Below are 17,631 nucleotides of genomic sequence, written 5' to 3' on the forward strand. Positions count from 1 at the left end.
CAGCCAATAAATTGGCTGGGAAACTGGCATTTTCCAAAACCGGAAGTGGCATTTAATGTCCTTTCTCTTTGACTTTTTAGGGTTTAAAGACCTGCTTCATCCATTTTTCACATTTTTAAGCCTGTTTAGACACCTTTTGGGCCACTCGGAGAATTTGGCAAAAATTTGAAAATTTCGAGGAGCACACCCCTCAAAACGGACCCCCCATTTTTATTGCATTTTTATACTCGTTGGAACTTCTTTTTACCAAGGGGTTACCAGAGGGGTGAAAAATGAGTTGATTTGAGCTTTAAACAGCCAATCAATTGGCTGGGAAACTGGCATTTTCCAAAACCGGAAGTGGCATTTAATGTCCTTTCTCTTTGACTTTTTAGGGTTTAAAGACCTGCTGCATCCATTTTTCACATTTTTAAGCCTTTTTAGACACCTTTTGGGCCACTCGGAGAATTTGGCAAAAATTTGAAAATTTCGAGGAGCACACCCCTCAAAAAGGACCCCCCATTTTTATTGCATTTTTATACTCGTTGGAACTTCTTTTTACCAAGGGGTTACCAGAGGGGTGAAAATGAGTTGATTTGAGCTTTAAACAGCCAATAAATTGGCTGGGAATCTGGCATTTTCCAAAATCGGAAGTGGCATTTAATGTCCTTTCTCTTTGACTTTTTAGGGTTTAAAGACCTGCTGCATCCATTTTTCACATTTTTAAGCCTGTTTAGACACCTTTTGGGCCACTCGGAGAATTTGGCAAAAATTTTAAAATTTCGAGGAGCACACCCCTCAAAACGGACCCCCCATTTTTATTGCATTTTTATACTCGTTGGAACTTCTTTTTACCAAGGGGTTACCAGAGGGGTGAAAATGAGTTGATTTGAGCTTTAAACAGCCAATAAATTGGCTGGGAATCTGGCATTTTCCAAAACCGGAAGTGGCATTTAATGTCCTTTCTCTTGACTTTTTAGGGTTTAAAGACCTGCTGCATCCATTTTTCACATTTTTAAGCCTGTTTAGACACCTTTTGGGCCACCTGGAGAATTTGGCAAAAATTTGAAAATTTCGAGGAGCACACCCCTCAAAACGGACCCCCCATTTTTATTGCATTTTTATACTCGTTGGAACTTCTTTTTTCCAAGGGGTTACCAGAGGGGTGAAAATGAGTTGATTTGAGCTTTAAACAGCCAATAAATTGGCTGGGAAACTGGCATTTTCCAAAACCGGAAGTGGCATTTAATGTCCTTTCTCTTTGACTTTTTAGGGTTTAAAGACCTGCTTCATCCATTTTTCACATTTTTAAGCCTGTTTAGACACCTTTTGGGCCACTCGGAGAATTTGGCAAAAATTTGAAAATTTCGAGGAGCACACCCCTCAAAACGGACCCCCCATTTTTATTGCATTTTTATACTCGTTGGAACTTCTTTTTACCAAGGGGTTACCAGAGGGGTGAAAAATGAGTTGATTTGAGCTTTAAACAGCCAATCAATTGGCTGGGAAACTGGCATTTTCCAAAACCGGAAGTGGCATTTAATGTCCTTTCTCTTTGACTTTTTAGGGTTTAAAGACCTGCTGCATCCATTTTTCACATTTTTAAGCCTTTTTAGACACCTTTTGGGCCACTCGGAGAATTTGGCAAAAATTTGAAAATTTCGAGGAGCACACCCCTCAAAACGGACCCCCCATTTTTATTGCATTTTTATACTCGTTGGAACTTCTTTTTTCAAAGGGGTTACCAGAGGGGTGAAAATGAGTTGATTTGAGCTTTAAACAGCCAATAAATTGGCTGGGAAACTGGCATTTTCCAAAACCGGAAGTGGCATTTAATGTCCTTTCTCTTGACTTTTTAGGGTTTAAAGACCTGCTTCATCCATTTTTCACATTTTTAAGCCTGTTTAGACACCTTTTGGGCCACTCGGAGAATTTGGCAAAAATTTGAAAATTTCGAGGAGCACACCCCTCAAAACGGACCCCCCATTTTTATTGCATTTTTATACTCGTTGGAACTTCTTTTTACCAAGGGGTTACCAGAGGGGTGAAAAATGAGTTGATTTGAGCTTTAAACAGCCAATCAATTGGCTGGGAAACTGGCATTTTCCAAAACCGGAAGTGGCATTTAATGTCCTTTCTCTTTGACTTTTTAGGGTTTAAAGACCTGCTGCATCCATTTTTCACATTTTTAAGCCTGTTTAGACACCTTTTGGGCCACTCGGAGAATTTGGCAAAAATTTGAAAATTTCGAGGAGCACACCCCTCAAAACGGACCCCCCATTTTTATTGCATTTTTATACTCGTTGGAACTTCTTTTTACCAAGGGGTTACCAGAGGGGTGAAAATGAGTTGATTTGAGCTTTAAACAGCCAATAAATTGGCTGGGAATCTGGCATTTTCCAAAACCGGAAGTGGCATTTACTGTCCTTTCTCTTTGACTTTTTAGGGTTTAAAGACCTGCTGCATCCATTTTTCACATTTTTAAGCCTGTTTAGACACCTTTTGGGCCACCTGGAGAATTTGGCAAAAATTTGAAAATTTCGAGGAGCACACCCCTCAAAACGGACCCCCCATTTTTATTGCATTTTTATACTCGTTGGAACTTCTTTTTTCCAAGGGGTTACCAGAGGGGTGAAAATGAGTTGATTTGAGCTTTAAACAGCCAATAAATTGGCTGGGAAACTGGCATTTTCCAAAACCGGAAGTGGCATTTAATGTCCTTTCTCTTTGACTTTTTAGGGTTTAAAGACCTGCTTCATCCATTTTTCACATTTTTAAGCCTGTTTAGACACCTTTTGGGCCACTCGGAGAATTTGGCAAAAATTTGAAAATTTCGAGGAGCACACCCCTCAAAACGGACCCCCCATTTTTATTGCATTTTTATACTCGTTGGAACTTCTTTTTACCAAGGGGTTACCAGAGGGGTGAAAAATGAGTTGATTTGAGCTTTAAACAGCCAATCAATTGGCTGGGAAACTGGCATTTTCCAAAACCGGAAGTGGCATTTAATGTCCTTTCTCTTTGACTTTTTAGGGTTTAAAGACCTGCTGCATCCATTTTTCACATTTTTAAGCCTTTTTAGACACCTTTTGGGCCACTCGGAGAATTTGGCAAAAATTTGAAAATTTCGAGGAGCACACCCCTCAAAACGGACCCCCCATTTTTATTGCATTTTTATACTCGTTGGAACTTCTTTTTTCAAAGGGGTTACCAGAGGGGTGAAAATGAGTTGATTTGAGCTTTAAACAGCCAATAAATTGGCTGGGAAACTGGCATTTTCCAAAACCGGAAGTGGCATTTAATGTCCTTTCTCTTGACTTTTTAGGGTTTAAAGACCTGCTTCATCCATTTTTCACATTTTTAAGCCTGTTTAGACACCTTTTGGGCCACTCGGAGAATTTGGCAAAAATTTGAAAATTTCGAGGAGCACACCCCTCAAAACGGACCCCCCATTTTTATTGCATTTTTATACTCGTTGGAACTTCTTTTTACCAAGGGGTTACCAGAGGGGTGAAAAATGAGTTGATTTGAGCTTTAAACAGCCAATCAATTGGCTGGGAAACTGGCATTTTCCAAAACCGGAAGTGGCATTTAATGTCCTTTCTCTTTGACTTTTTAGGGTTTAAAGACCTGCTGCATCCATTTTTCACATTTTTAAGCCTGTTTAGACACCTTTTGGGCCACTCGGAGAATTTGGCAAAAATTTGAAAATTTCGAGGAGCACACCCCTCAAAACGGACCCCCCATTTTTATTGCATTTTTATACTCGTTGGAACTTCTTTTTACCAAGGGGTTACCAGAGGGGTGAAAATGAGTTGATTTGAGCTTTAAACAGCCAATAAATTGGCTGGGAATCTGGCATTTTCCAAAACCGGAAGTGGCATTTACTGTCCTTTCTCTTTGACTTTTTAGGGTTTAAAGACCTGCTGCATCCATTTTTCACATTTTTAAGCCTGTTTAGACACCTTTTGGGCCACCTGGAGAATTTGGCAAAAATTTGAAAATTTCGAGGAGCACACCCCCTCAAAACGGACCCCCCATTTTTATTGCATTTTTATACTCGTTGGAACTTCTTTTTTCCAAGGGGTTACCAGAGGGGTGAAAAATGAGTTGGTTTGAGCTTTAAAAAGCCAATCAATTGGCTGAGAAACTGGCATTTTCCAAAACCGGAAGTGGCATTTAATGTCCTTTCTCTTTGACTTCTTAGGGTTTAAAGACCTGCTTCATCCATTTTTCAAATTTTTAAGCCTGTTTAGACACCTTTTGGGCCACTCGGAGAATTTGGCAAAAATTTGAAAATTTCGAGGAGCACACCCCCTCAAAACGGACCCCCCATTTTTATTGCATTTTTATACTCGTTGGAACTTCTTTTTACCAAGGGGTTACCAGAGGGGTGAAAATGAGTTGATTTGAGCTTTAAACAGCCAATAAATTGGCTGGGAAACTGGCATTTTCCAAAACCGGAAGTGGCATTTAATGTCCTTTCTCTTTGACTTTTTAGGGTTTAAAGACCTGCTGCATCCACTTTTCACATTTTTAAGCCTGTTTAGACACCTTTTGGGCCACTCGGAGAATTTGGCAAAAATTTGAAAATTTCGAGGAGCACACCCCTCAAAACGGACCCCCCATTTTTATTGCATTTTTATACTCGTTGGAACTTCTTTTTTCCAAGGGGTTACCAGAGGGGTGAAAATGAGTTGATTTGAGCTTTAAACAGCCAATAAATTGGCTGGGAAACTGGCATTTTCCAAAACCGGAAGTGGCATTTAATGTCCTTTCTCTTTGACTTTTTAGGGTTTAAAGACCTGCTTCATCCATTTTTCACATTTTTAAGCCTGTTTAGACACCTTTTGGGCCACTCGGAGAATTTGGCAAAAATTTGAAAATTTCGAGGAGCACACCCCTCAAAACGGACCCCCCATTTTTATTGCATTTTTATACTCGTTGGAACTTCTTTTTACCAAGGGGTTACCAGAGGGGTGAAAAATGAGTTGATTTGAGCTTTAAACAGCCAATCAATTGGCTGGGAAACTGGCATTTTCCAAAACCGGAAGTGGCATTTAATGTCCTTTCTCTTTGACTTTTTAGGGTTTAAAGACCTGCTGCATCCATTTTTCACATTTTTAAGCCTGTTTAGACACCTTTTGGGCCACTCGGAGAATTTGGCAAAAATTTTAAAATTTCGAGGAGCACACCCCTCAAAACGGACCCCCCATTTTTATTGCATTTTTATACTCGTTGGAACTTCTTTTTACCAAGGGGTTACCAGAGGGGTGAAAATGAGTTGATTTGAGCTTTAAACAGCCAATAAATTGGCTGGGAAACTGGCATTTTCCAAAACCGGAAGTGGCATTTAATGTCCTTTCTCTTGACTTTTTAGGGTTTAAAGACCTGCTTCATCCATTTTTCACATTTTTAAGCCTGTTTAGACACCTTTTGGGCCACTCGGAGAATTTGGCAAAAATTTGAAAATTTCGAGGAGCACACCCCTCAAAACGGACCCCCCATTTTTATTGCATTTTTATACTCGTTGGAACTTCTTTTTACCAAGGGGTTACCAGAGGGGTGAAAAATGAGTTGATTTGAGCTTTAAACAGCCAATCAATTGGCTGGGAAACTGGCATTTTCCAAAACCGGAAGTGGCATTTAATGTCCTTTCTCTTTGACTTTTTAGGGTTTAAAGACCTGCTGCATCCATTTTTCACATTTTTAAGCCTGTTTAGACACCTTTTGGGCCACTCGGAGAATTTGGCAAAAATTTGAAAATTTCGAGGAGCACACCCCTCAAAACGGACCCCCCATTTTTATTGCATTTTTATACTCGTTGGAACTTCTTTTTACCAAGGGGTTACCAGAGGGGTGAAAATGAGTTGATTTGAGCTTTAAACAGCCAATAAATTGGCTGGGAATCTGGCATTTTCCAAAACCGGAAGTGGCATTTACTGTCCTTTCTCTTTGACTTTTTAGGGTTTAAAGACCTGCTGCATCCATTTTTCACATTTTTAAGCCTGTTTAGACACCTTTTGGGCCACCTGGAGAATTTGGCAAAAATTTGAAAATTTCGAGGAGCACACCCCCTCAAAACGGACCCCCCATTTTTATTGCATTTTTATACTCGTTGGAACTTCTTTTTTCCAAGGGGTTACCAGAGGGGTGAAAAATGAGTTGGTTTGAGCTTTAAAAAGCCAATCAATTGGCTGAGAAACTGGCATTTTCCAAAACCGGAAGTGGCATTTAATGTCCTTTCTCTTTGACTTCTTAGGGTTTAAAGACCTGCTTCATCCATTTTTCAAATTTTTAAGCCTGTTTAGACACCTTTTGGGCCACTCGGAGAATTTGGCAAAAATTTGAAAATTTCGAGGAGCACACCCCCTCAAAACGGACCCCCCATTTTTATTGCATTTTTATACTCGTTGGAACTTCTTTTTACCAAGGGGTTACCAGAGGGGTGAAAATGAGTTGATTTGAGCTTTAAACAGCCAATAAATTGGCTGGGAAACTGGCATTTTCCAAAACCGGAAGTGGCATTTAATGTCCTTTCTCTTTGACTTTTTAGGGTTTAAAGACCTGCTGCATCCACTTTTCACATTTTTAAGCCTGTTTAGACACCTTTTGGGCCACTCGGAGAATTTGGCAAAAATTTGAAAATTTCGAGGAGCACACCCCTCAAAACGGACCCCCCATTTTTATTGCATTTTTATACTCGTTGGAACTTCTTTTTTCCAAGGGGTTACCAGAGGGGTGAAAATGAGTTGATTTGAGCTTTAAACAGCCAATAAATTGGCTGGGAAACTGGCATTTTCCAAAACCGGAAGTGGCATTTAATGTCCTTTCTCTTTGACTTTTTAGGGTTTAAAGACCTGCTTCATCCATTTTTCACATTTTTAAGCCTGTTTAGACACCTTTTGGGCCACTCGGAGAATTTGGCAAAAATTTGAAAATTTCGAGGAGCACACCCCTCAAAACGGACCCCCCATTTTTATTGCATTTTTATACGCGTTGGAACTTCTTTTTACCAAGGGGTTACCAGAGGGGTGAAAAATGAGTTGATTTGAGCTTTAAACAGCCAATCAATTGGCTGGGAAACTGGCATTTTCCAAAACCGGAAGTGGCATTTAATGTCCTTTCTCTTTGACTTTTTAGGGTTTAAAGACCTGCTGCATCCATTTTTCACATTTTTAAGCCTTTTTAGACACCTTTTGGGCCACTCGGAGAATTTGGCAAAAATTTGAAAATTTCGAGGAGCACACCCCTCAAAAAGGACCCCCCATTTTTATTGCATTTTTATACTGGTTGGAACTTCTTTTTACCAAGGGGTTACCAGAGGGGTGAAAATGAGTTGATTTGAGCTTTAAACAGCCAATAAATTGGCTGGGAATCTGGCATTTTCCAAAATCGGAAGTGGCATTTAATGTCCTTTCTCTTTGACTTTTTAGGGTTTAAAGACCTGCTGCATCCATTTTTCACATTTTTAAGCCTGTTTAGACACCTTTTGGGCCACTCGGAGAATTTGGCAAAAATTTTAAAATTTCGAGGAGCACACCCCTCAAAACGGACCCCCCATTTTTATTGCATTTTTATACTCGTTGGAACTTCTTTTTACCAAGGGGTTACCAGAGGGGTGAAAATGAGTTGATTTGAGCTTTAAACAGCCAATAAATTGGCTGGGAATCTGGCATTTTCCAAAACCGGAAGTGGCATTTAATGTCCTTTCTCTTGACTTTTTAGGGTTTAAAGACCTGCTGCATCCATTTTTCACATTTTTAAGCCTGTTTAGACACCTTTTGGGCCACCTGGAGAATTTGGCAAAAATTTGAAAATTTCGAGGAGCACACCCCTCAAAACGGACCCCCCATTTTTATTGCATTTTTATACTCGTTGGAACTTCTTTTTTCCAAGGGGTTACCAGAGGGGTGAAAATGAGTTGATTTGAGCTTTAAACAGCCAATAAATTGGCTGGGAAACTGGCATTTTCCAAAACCGGAAGTGGCATTTAATGTCCTTTCTCTTTGACTTTTTAGGGTTTAAAGACCTGCTTCATCCATTTTTCACATTTTTAAGCCTGTTTAGACACCTTTTGGGCCACTCGGAGAATTTGGCAAAAATTTGAAAATTTCGAGGAGCACACCCCTCAAAACGGACCCCCCATTTTTATTGCATTTTTATACTCGTTGGAACTTCTTTTTACCAAGGGGTTACCAGAGGGGTGAAAAATGAGTTGATTTGAGCTTTAAACAGCCAATCAATTGGCTGGGAAACTGGCATTTTCCAAAACCGGAAGTGGCATTTAATGTCCTTTCTCTTTGACTTTTTAGGGTTTAAAGACCTGCTGCATCCATTTTTCACATTTTTAAGCCTTTTTAGACACCTTTTGGGCCACTCGGAGAATTTGGCAAAAATTTGAAAATTTCGAGGAGCACACCCCTCAAAACGGACCCCCCATTTTTATTGCATTTTTATACTCGTTGGAACTTCTTTTTTCAAAGGGGTTACCAGAGGGGTGAAAATGAGTTGATTTGAGCTTTAAACAGCCAATAAATTGGCTGGGAAACTGGCATTTTCCAAAACCGGAAGTGGCATTTAATGTCCTTTCTCTTGACTTTTTAGGGTTTAAAGACCTGCTTCATCCATTTTTCACATTTTTAAGCCTGTTTAGACACCTTTTGGGCCACTCGGAGAATTTGGCAAAAATTTGAAAATTTCGAGGAGCACACCCCTCAAAACGGACCCCCCATTTTTATTGCATTTTTATACTCGTTGGAACTTCTTTTTACCAAGGGGTTACCAGAGGGGTGAAAAATGAGTTGATTTGAGCTTTAAACAGCCAATCAATTGGCTGGGAAACTGGCATTTTCCAAAACCGGAAGTGGCATTTAATGTCCTTTCTCTTTGACTTTTTAGGGTTTAAAGACCTGCTGCATCCATTTTTCACATTTTTAAGCCTGTTTAGACACCTTTTGGGCCACTCGGAGAATTTGGCAAAAATTTGAAAATTTCGAGGAGCACACCCCTCAAAACGGACCCCCCATTTTTATTGCATTTTTATACTCGTTGGAACTTCTTTTTACCAAGGGGTTACCAGAGGGGTGAAAATGAGTTGATTTGAGCTTTAAACAGCCAATAAATTGGCTGGGAATCTGGCATTTTCCAAAACCGGAAGTGGCATTTACTGTCCTTTCTCTTTGACTTTTTAGGGTTTAAAGACCTGCTGCATCCATTTTTCACATTTTTAAGCCTGTTTAGACACCTTTTGGGCCACCTGGAGAATTTGGCAAAAATTTGAAAATTTCGAGGAGCACACCCCCTCAAAACGGACCCCCCATTTTTATTGCATTTTTATACTCGTTGGAACTTCTTTTTTCCAAGGGGTTACCAGAGGGGTGAAAAATGAGTTGGTTTGAGCTTTAAAAAGCCAATCAATTGGCTGAGAAACTGGCATTTTCCAAAACCGGAAGTGGCATTTAATGTCCTTTCTCTTTGACTTCTTAGGGTTTAAAGACCTGCTTCATCCATTTTTCAAATTTTTAAGCCTGTTTAGACACCTTTTGGGCCACTCGGAGAATTTGGCAAAAATTTGAAAATTTCGAGGAGCACACCCCCTCAAAACGGACCCCCCATTTTTATTGCATTTTTATACTCGTTGGAACTTCTTTTTACCAAGGGGTTACCAGAGGGGTGAAAATGAGTTGATTTGAGCTTTAAACAGCCAATAAATTGGCTGGGAAACTGGCATTTTCCAAAACCGGAAGTGGCATTTAATGTCCTTTCTCTTTGACTTTTTAGGGTTTAAAGACCTGCTGCATCCACTTTTCACATTTTTAAGCCTGTTTAGACACCTTTTGGGCCACTCGGAGAATTTGGCAAAAATTTGAAAATTTCGAGGAGCACACCCCTCAAAACGGACCCCCCATTTTTATTGCATTTTTATACTCGTTGGAACTTCTTTTTTCCAAGGGGTTACCAGAGGGGTGAAAATGAGTTGATTTGAGCTTTAAACAGCCAATAAATTGGCTGGGAAACTGGCATTTTCCAAAACCGGAAGTGGCATTTAATGTCCTTTCTCTTTGACTTTTTAGGGTTTAAAGACCTGCTTCATCCATTTTTCACATTTTTAAGCCTGTTTAGACACCTTTTGGGCCACTCGGAGAATTTGGCAAAAATTTGAAAATTTCGAGGAGCACACCCCTCAAAACGGACCCCCCATTTTTATTGCATTTTTATACTCGTTGGAACTTCTTTTTACCAAGGGGTTACCAGAGGGGTGAAAAATGAGTTGATTTGAGCTTTAAACAGCCAATCAATTGGCTGGGAAACTGGCATTTTCCAAAACCGGAAGTGGCATTTAATGTCCTTTCTCTTTGACTTTTTAGGGTTTAAAGACCTGCTGCATCCATTTTTCACATTTTTAAGCCTTTTTAGACACCTTTTGGGCCACTCGGAGAATTTGGCAAAAATTTGAAAATTTCGAGGAGCACACCCCTCAAAAAGGACCCCCCATTTTTATTGCATTTTTATACTCGTTGGAACTTCTTTTTACCAAGGGGTTACCAGAGGGGTGAAAATGAGTTGATTTGAGCTTTAAACAGCCAATAAATTGGCTGGGAATCTGGCATTTTCCAAAATCGGAAGTGGCATTTAATGTCCTTTCTCTTTGACTTTTTAGGGTTTAAAGACCTGCTGCATCCATTTTTCACATTTTTAAGCCTGTTTAGACACCTTTTGGGCCACTCGGAGAATTTGGCAAAAATTTGAAAATTTCGAGGAGCACACCCCTCAAAACGGACCCCCCATTTTTATTGCATTTTTATACTCGTTGGAACTTCTTTTTTCCAAGGGGTTACCAGAGGGGTGAAAATGAGTTGATTTGAGCTTTAAACAGCCAATAAATTGGCTGGGAAACTGGCATTTTCCAAAACCGGAAGTGGCATTTAATGTCCTTTCTCTTTGACTTTTTAGGGTTTAAAGACCTGCTTCATCCATTTTTCACATTTTTAAGCCTGTTTAGACACCTTTTGGGCCACTCGGAGAATTTGGCAAAAATTTGAAAATTTCGAGGAGCACACCCCTCAAAACGGACCCCCCATTTTTATTGCATTTTTATACTCGTTGGAACTTCTTTTTACCAAGGGGTTACCAGAGGGGTGAAAAATGAGTTGATTTGAGCTTTAAACAGCCAATCAATTGGCTGGGAAACTGGCATTTTCCAAAACCGGAAGTGGCATTTAATGTCCTTTCTCTTTGACTTTTTAGGGTTTAAAGACCTGCTGCATCCATTTTTCACATTTTTAAGCCTTTTTAGACACCTTTTGGGCCACTCGGAGAATTTGGCAAAAATTTGAAAATTTCGAGGAGCACACCCCTCAAAAAGGACCCCCCATTTTTATTGCATTTTTATACTCGTTGGAACTTCTTTTTACCAAGGGGTTACCAGAGGGGTGAAAATGAGTTGATTTGAGCTTTAAACAGCCAATAAATTGGCTGGGAATCTGGCATTTTCCAAAATCGGAAGTGGCATTTAATGTCCTTTCTCTTTGACTTTTTAGGGTTTAAAGACCTGCTGCATCCATTTTTCACATTTTTAAGCCTGTTTAGACACCTTTTGGGCCACTCGGAGAATTTGGCAAAAATTTTAAAATTTCGAGGAGCACACCCCTCAAAACGGACCCCCCATTTTTATTGCATTTTTATACTCGTTGGAACTTCTTTTTACCAAGGGGTTACCAGAGGGGTGAAAATGAGTTGATTTGAGCTTTAAACAGCCAATAAATTGGCTGGGAATCTGGCATTTTCCAAAACCGGAAGTGGCATTTAATGTCCTTTCTCTTGACTTTTTAGGGTTTAAAGACCTGCTGCATCCATTTTTCACATTTTTAAGCCTGTTTAGACACCTTTTGGGCCACCTGGAGAATTTGGCAAAAATTTGAAAATTTCGAGGAGCACACCCCTCAAAACGGACCCCCCATTTTTATTGCATTTTTATACTCGTTGGAACTTCTTTTTTCCAAGGGGTTACCAGAGGGGTGAAAATGAGTTGATTTGAGCTTTAAACAGCCAATAAATTGGCTGGGAAACTGGCATTTTCCAAAACCGGAAGTGGCATTTAATGTCCTTTCTCTTTGACTTTTTAGGGTTTAAAGACCTGCTTCATCCATTTTTCACATTTTTAAGCCTGTTTAGACACCTTTTGGGCCACTCGGAGAATTTGGCAAAAATTTGAAAATTTCGAGGAGCACACCCCTCAAAACGGACCCCCCATTTTTATTGCATTTTTATACTCGTTGGAACTTCTTTTTACCAAGGGGTTACCAGAGGGGTGAAAAATGAGTTGATTTGAGCTTTAAACAGCCAATCAATTGGCTGGGAAACTGGCATTTTCCAAAACCGGAAGTGGCATTTAATGTCCTTTCTCTTTGACTTTTTAGGGTTTAAAGACCTGCTGCATCCATTTTTCACATTTTTAAGCCTTTTTAGACACCTTTTGGGCCACTCGGAGAATTTGGCAAAAATTTGAAAATTTCGAGGAGCACACCCCTCAAAACGGACCCCCCATTTTTATTGCATTTTTATACTCGTTGGAACTTCTTTTTTCAAAGGGGTTACCAGAGGGGTGAAAATGAGTTGATTTGAGCTTTAAACAGCCAATAAATTGGCTGGGAATCTGGCATTTTCCAAAATCGGAAGTGGCATTTAATGTCCTTTCTCTTTGACTTTTTAGGGTTTAAAGACCTGCTGCATCCATTTTTCACATTTTTAAGCCTGTTTAGACACCTTTTGGGCCACTCGGAGAATTTGGCAAAAATTTTAAAATTTCGAGGAGCACACCCCTCAAAACGGACCCCCCATTTTTATTGCATTTTTATACTCGTTGGAACTTCTTTTTACCAAGGGGTTACCAGAGGGGTGAAAATGAGTTGATTTGAGCTTTAAACAGCCAATAAATTGGCTGGGAATCTGGCATTTTCCAAAACCGGAAGTGGCATTTAATGTCCTTTCTCTTGACTTTTTAGGGTTTAAAGACCTGCTGCATCCATTTTTCACATTTTTAAGCCTGTTTAGACACCTTTTGGGCCACCTGGAGAATTTGGCAAAAATTTGAAAATTTCGAGGAGCACACCCCTCAAAACGGACCCCCCATTTTTATTGCATTTTTATACTCGTTGGAACTTCTTTTTTCCAAGGGGTTACCAGAGGGGTGAAAATGAGTTGATTTGAGCTTTAAACAGCCAATAAATTGGCTGGGAAACTGGCATTTTCCAAAACCGGAAGTGGCATTTAATGTCCTTTCTCTTTGACTTTTTAGGGTTTAAAGACCTGCTTCATCCATTTTTCACATTTTTAAGCCTGTTTAGACACCTTTTGGGCCACTCGGAGAATTTGGCAAAAATTTGAAAATTTCGAGGAGCACACCCCTCAAAACGGACCCCCCATTTTTATTGCATTTTTATACTCGTTGGAACTTCTTTTTACCAAGGGGTTACCAGAGGGGTGAAAAATGAGTTGATTTGAGCTTTAAACAGCCAATCAATTGGCTGGGAAACTGGCATTTTCCAAAACCGGAAGTGGCATTTAATGTCCTTTCTCTTTGACTTTTTAGGGTTTAAAGACCTGCTGCATCCATTTTTCACATTTTTAAGCCTTTTTAGACACCTTTTGGGCCACTCGGAGAATTTGGCAAAAATTTGAAAATTTCGAGGAGCACACCCCTCAAAACGGACCCCCCATTTTTATTGCATTTTTATACTCGTTGGAACTTCTTTTTTCAAAGGGGTTACCAGAGGGGTGAAAATGAGTTGATTTGAGCTTTAAACAGCCAATAAATTGGCTGGGAAACTGGCATTTTCCAAAACCGGAAGTGGCATTTAATGTCCTTTCTCTTGACTTTTTAGGGTTTAAAGACCTGCTTCATCCATTTTTCACATTTTTAAGCCTGTTTAGACACCTTTTGGGCCACTCGGAGAATTTGGCAAAAATTTGAAAATTTCGAGGAGCACACCCCTCAAAACGGACCCCCCATTTTTATTGCATTTTTATACTCGTTGGAACTTCTTTTTACCAAGGGGTTACCAGAGGGGTGAAAAATGAGTTGATTTGAGCTTTAAACAGCCAATCAATTGGCTGGGAAACTGGCATTTTCCAAAACCGGAAGTGGCATTTAATGTCCTTTCTCTTTGACTTTTTAGGGTTTAAAGACCTGCTGCATCCATTTTTCACATTTTTAAGCCTGTTTAGACACCTTTTGGGCCACTCGGAGAATTTGGCAAAAATTTGAAAATTTCGAGGAGCACACCCCTCAAAACGGACCCCCCATTTTTATTGCATTTTTATACTCGTTGGAACTTCTTTTTACCAAGGGGTTACCAGAGGGGTGAAAATGAGTTGATTTGAGCTTTAAACAGCCAATAAATTGGCTGGGAATCTGGCATTTTCCAAAACCGGAAGTGGCATTTACTGTCCTTTCTCTTTGACTTTTTAGGGTTTAAAGACCTGCTGCATCCATTTTTCACATTTTTAAGCCTGTTTAGACACCTTTTGGGCCACCTGGAGAATTTGGCAAAAATTTGAAAATTTCGAGGAGCACACCCCCTCAAAACGGACCCCCCATTTTTATTGCATTTTTATACTCGTTGGAACTTCTTTTTTCCAAGGGGTTACCAGAGGGGTGAAAAATGAGTTGGTTTGAGCTTTAAAAAGCCAATCAATTGGCTGAGAAACTGGCATTTTCCAAAACCGGAAGTGGCATTTAATGTCCTTTCTCTTTGACTTCTTAGGGTTTAAAGACCTGCTTCATCCATTTTTCAAATTTTTAAGCCTGTTTAGACACCTTTTGGGCCACTCGGAGAATTTGGCAAAAATTTGAAAATTTCGAGGAGCACACCCCCTCAAAACGGACCCCCCATTTTTATTGCATTTTTATACTCGTTGGAACTTCTTTTTACCAAGGGGTTACCAGAGGGGTGAAAATGAGTTGATTTGAGCTTTAAACAGCCAATAAATTGGCTGGGAAACTGGCATTTTCCAAAACCGGAAGTGGCATTTAATGTCCTTTCTCTTTGACTTTTTAGGGTTTAAAGACCTGCTGCATCCACTTTTCACATTTTTAAGCCTGTTTAGACACCTTTTGGGCCACTCGGAGAATTTGGCAAAAATTTGAAAATTTCGAGGAGCACACCCCTCAAAACGGACCCCCCATTTTTATTGCATTTTTATACTCGTTGGAACTTCTTTTTTCCAAGGGGTTACCAGAGGGGTGAAAATGAGTTGATTTGAGCTTTAAACAGCCAATAAATTGGCTGGGAAACTGGCATTTTCCAAAACCGGAAGTGGCATTTAATGTCCTTTCTCTTTGACTTTTTAGGGTTTAAAGACCTGCTTCATCCATTTTTCACATTTTTAAGCCTGTTTAGACACCTTTTGGGCCACTCGGAGAATTTGGCAAAAATTTGAAAATTTCGAGGAGCACACCCCTCAAAACGGACCCCCCATTTTTATTGCATTTTTATACTCGTTGGAACTTCTTTTTACCAAGGGGTTACCAGAGGGGTGAAAAATGAGTTGATTTGAGCTTTAAACAGCCAATCAATTGGCTGGGAAACTGGCATTTTCCAAAACCGGAAGTGGCATTTAATGTCCTTTCTCTTTGACTTTTTAGGGTTTAAAGACCTGCTGCATCCATTTTTCACATTTTTAAGCCTTTTTAGACACCTTTTGGGCCACTCGGAGAATTTGGCAAAAATTTGAAAATTTCGAGGAGCACACCCCTCAAAAAGGACCCCCCATTTTTATTGCATTTTTATACTCGTTGGAACTTCTTTTTACCAAGGGGTTACCAGAGGGGTGAAAATGAGTTGATTTGAGCTTTAAACAGCCAATAAATTGGCTGGGAATCTGGCATTTTCCAAAATCGGAAGTGGCATTTAATGTCCTTTCTCTTTGACTTTTTAGGGTTTAAAGACCTGCTGCATCCATTTTTCACATTTTTAAGCCTGTTTAGACACCTTTTGGGCCACTCGGAGAATTTGGCAAAAATTTTAAAATTTCGAGGAGCACACCCCTCAAAACGGACCCCCCATTTTTATTGCATTTTTATACTCGTTGGAACTTCTTTTTACCAAGGGGTTACCAGAGGGGTGAAAATGAGTTGATTTGAGCTTTAAACAGCCAATAAATTGGCTGGGAATCTGGCATTTTCCAAAACCGGAAGTGGCATTTAATGTCCTTTCTCTTGACTTTTTAGGGTTTAAAGACCTGCTGCATCCATTTTTCACATTTTTAAGCCTGTTTAGACACCTTTTGGGCCACCTGGAGAATTTGGCAAAAATTTGAAAATTTCGAGGAGCACACCCCTCAAAACGGACCCCCCATTTTTATTGCATTTTTATACTCGTTGGAACTTCTTTTTTCCAAGGGGTTACCAGAGGGGTGAAAATGAGTTGATTTGAGCTTTAAACAGCCAATAAATTGGCTGGGAAACTGGCATTTTCCAAAACCGGAAGTGGCATTTAATGTCCTTTCTCTTTGACTTTTTAGGGTTTAAAGACCTGCTTCATCCATTTTTCACATTTTTAAGCCTGTTTAGACACCTTTTGGGCCACTCGGAGAATTTGGCAAAAATTTGAAAATTTCGAGGAGCACACCCCTCAAAACGGACCCCCCATTTTTATTGCATTTTTATACTCGTTGGAACTTCTTTTTACCAAGGGGTTACCAGAGGGGTGAAAAATGAGTTGATTTGAGCTTTAAACAGCCAATCAATTGGCTGGGAAACTGGCATTTTCCAAAACCGGAAGTGGCATTTAATGTCCTTTCTCTTTGACTTTTTAGGGTTTAAAGACCTGCTGCATCCATTTTTCACATTTTTAAGCCTTTTTAGACACCTTTTGGGCCACTCGGAGAATTTGGCAAAAATTTGAAAATTTCGAGGAGCACACCCCTCAAAACGGACCCCCCATTTTTATTGCATTTTTATACTCGTTGGAACTTCTTTTTTCAAAGGGGTTACCAGAGGGGTGAAAATGAGTTGATTTGAGCTTTAAACAGCCAATAAATTGGCTGGGAAACTGGCATTTTCCAAAACCGGAAGTGGCATTTAATGTCCTTTCTCTTGACTTTTTAGGGTTTAAAGACCTGCTTCATCCATTTTTCACATTTTTAAGCCTGTTTAGACACCTTTTGGGCCACTCGGAGAATTTGGCAAAAATTTGAAAATTTCGAGGAGCACACCCCTCAAAACGGACCCCCCATTTTTATTGCATTTTTATACTCGTTGGAACTTCTTTTTACCAAGGGGTTACCAGAGGGGTGAAAAATGAGTTGATTTGAGCTTTAAACAGCCAATCAATTGGCTGGGAAACTGGCATTTTCCAAAACCGGAAGTGGCATTTAATGTCCTTTCTCTTTGACTTTTTAGGGTTTAAAGACCTGCTGCATCCATTTTTCACATTTTTAAGCCTGTTTAGACACCTTTTGGGCCACTCGGAGAATTTGGCAAAAATTTGAAAATTTCGAGGAGCACACCCCTCAAAACGGACCCCCCATTTTTATTGCATTTTTATACTCGTTGGAACTTCTTTTTACCAAGGGGTTACCAGAGGGGTGAAAATGAGTTGATTTGAGCTTTAAACAGCCAATAAATTGGCTGGGAATCTGGCATTT

This window comes from Staurois parvus, unplaced genomic scaffold (assembly GCF_062004578.1).
Source record: "Staurois parvus isolate SC_StPar_1 unplaced genomic scaffold, SC_StPar_1.0 ptg000096l, whole genome shotgun sequence".
NCBI classification, from domain to species: Eukaryota; Metazoa; Chordata; class Amphibia; order Anura; family Ranidae; genus Staurois; species Staurois parvus.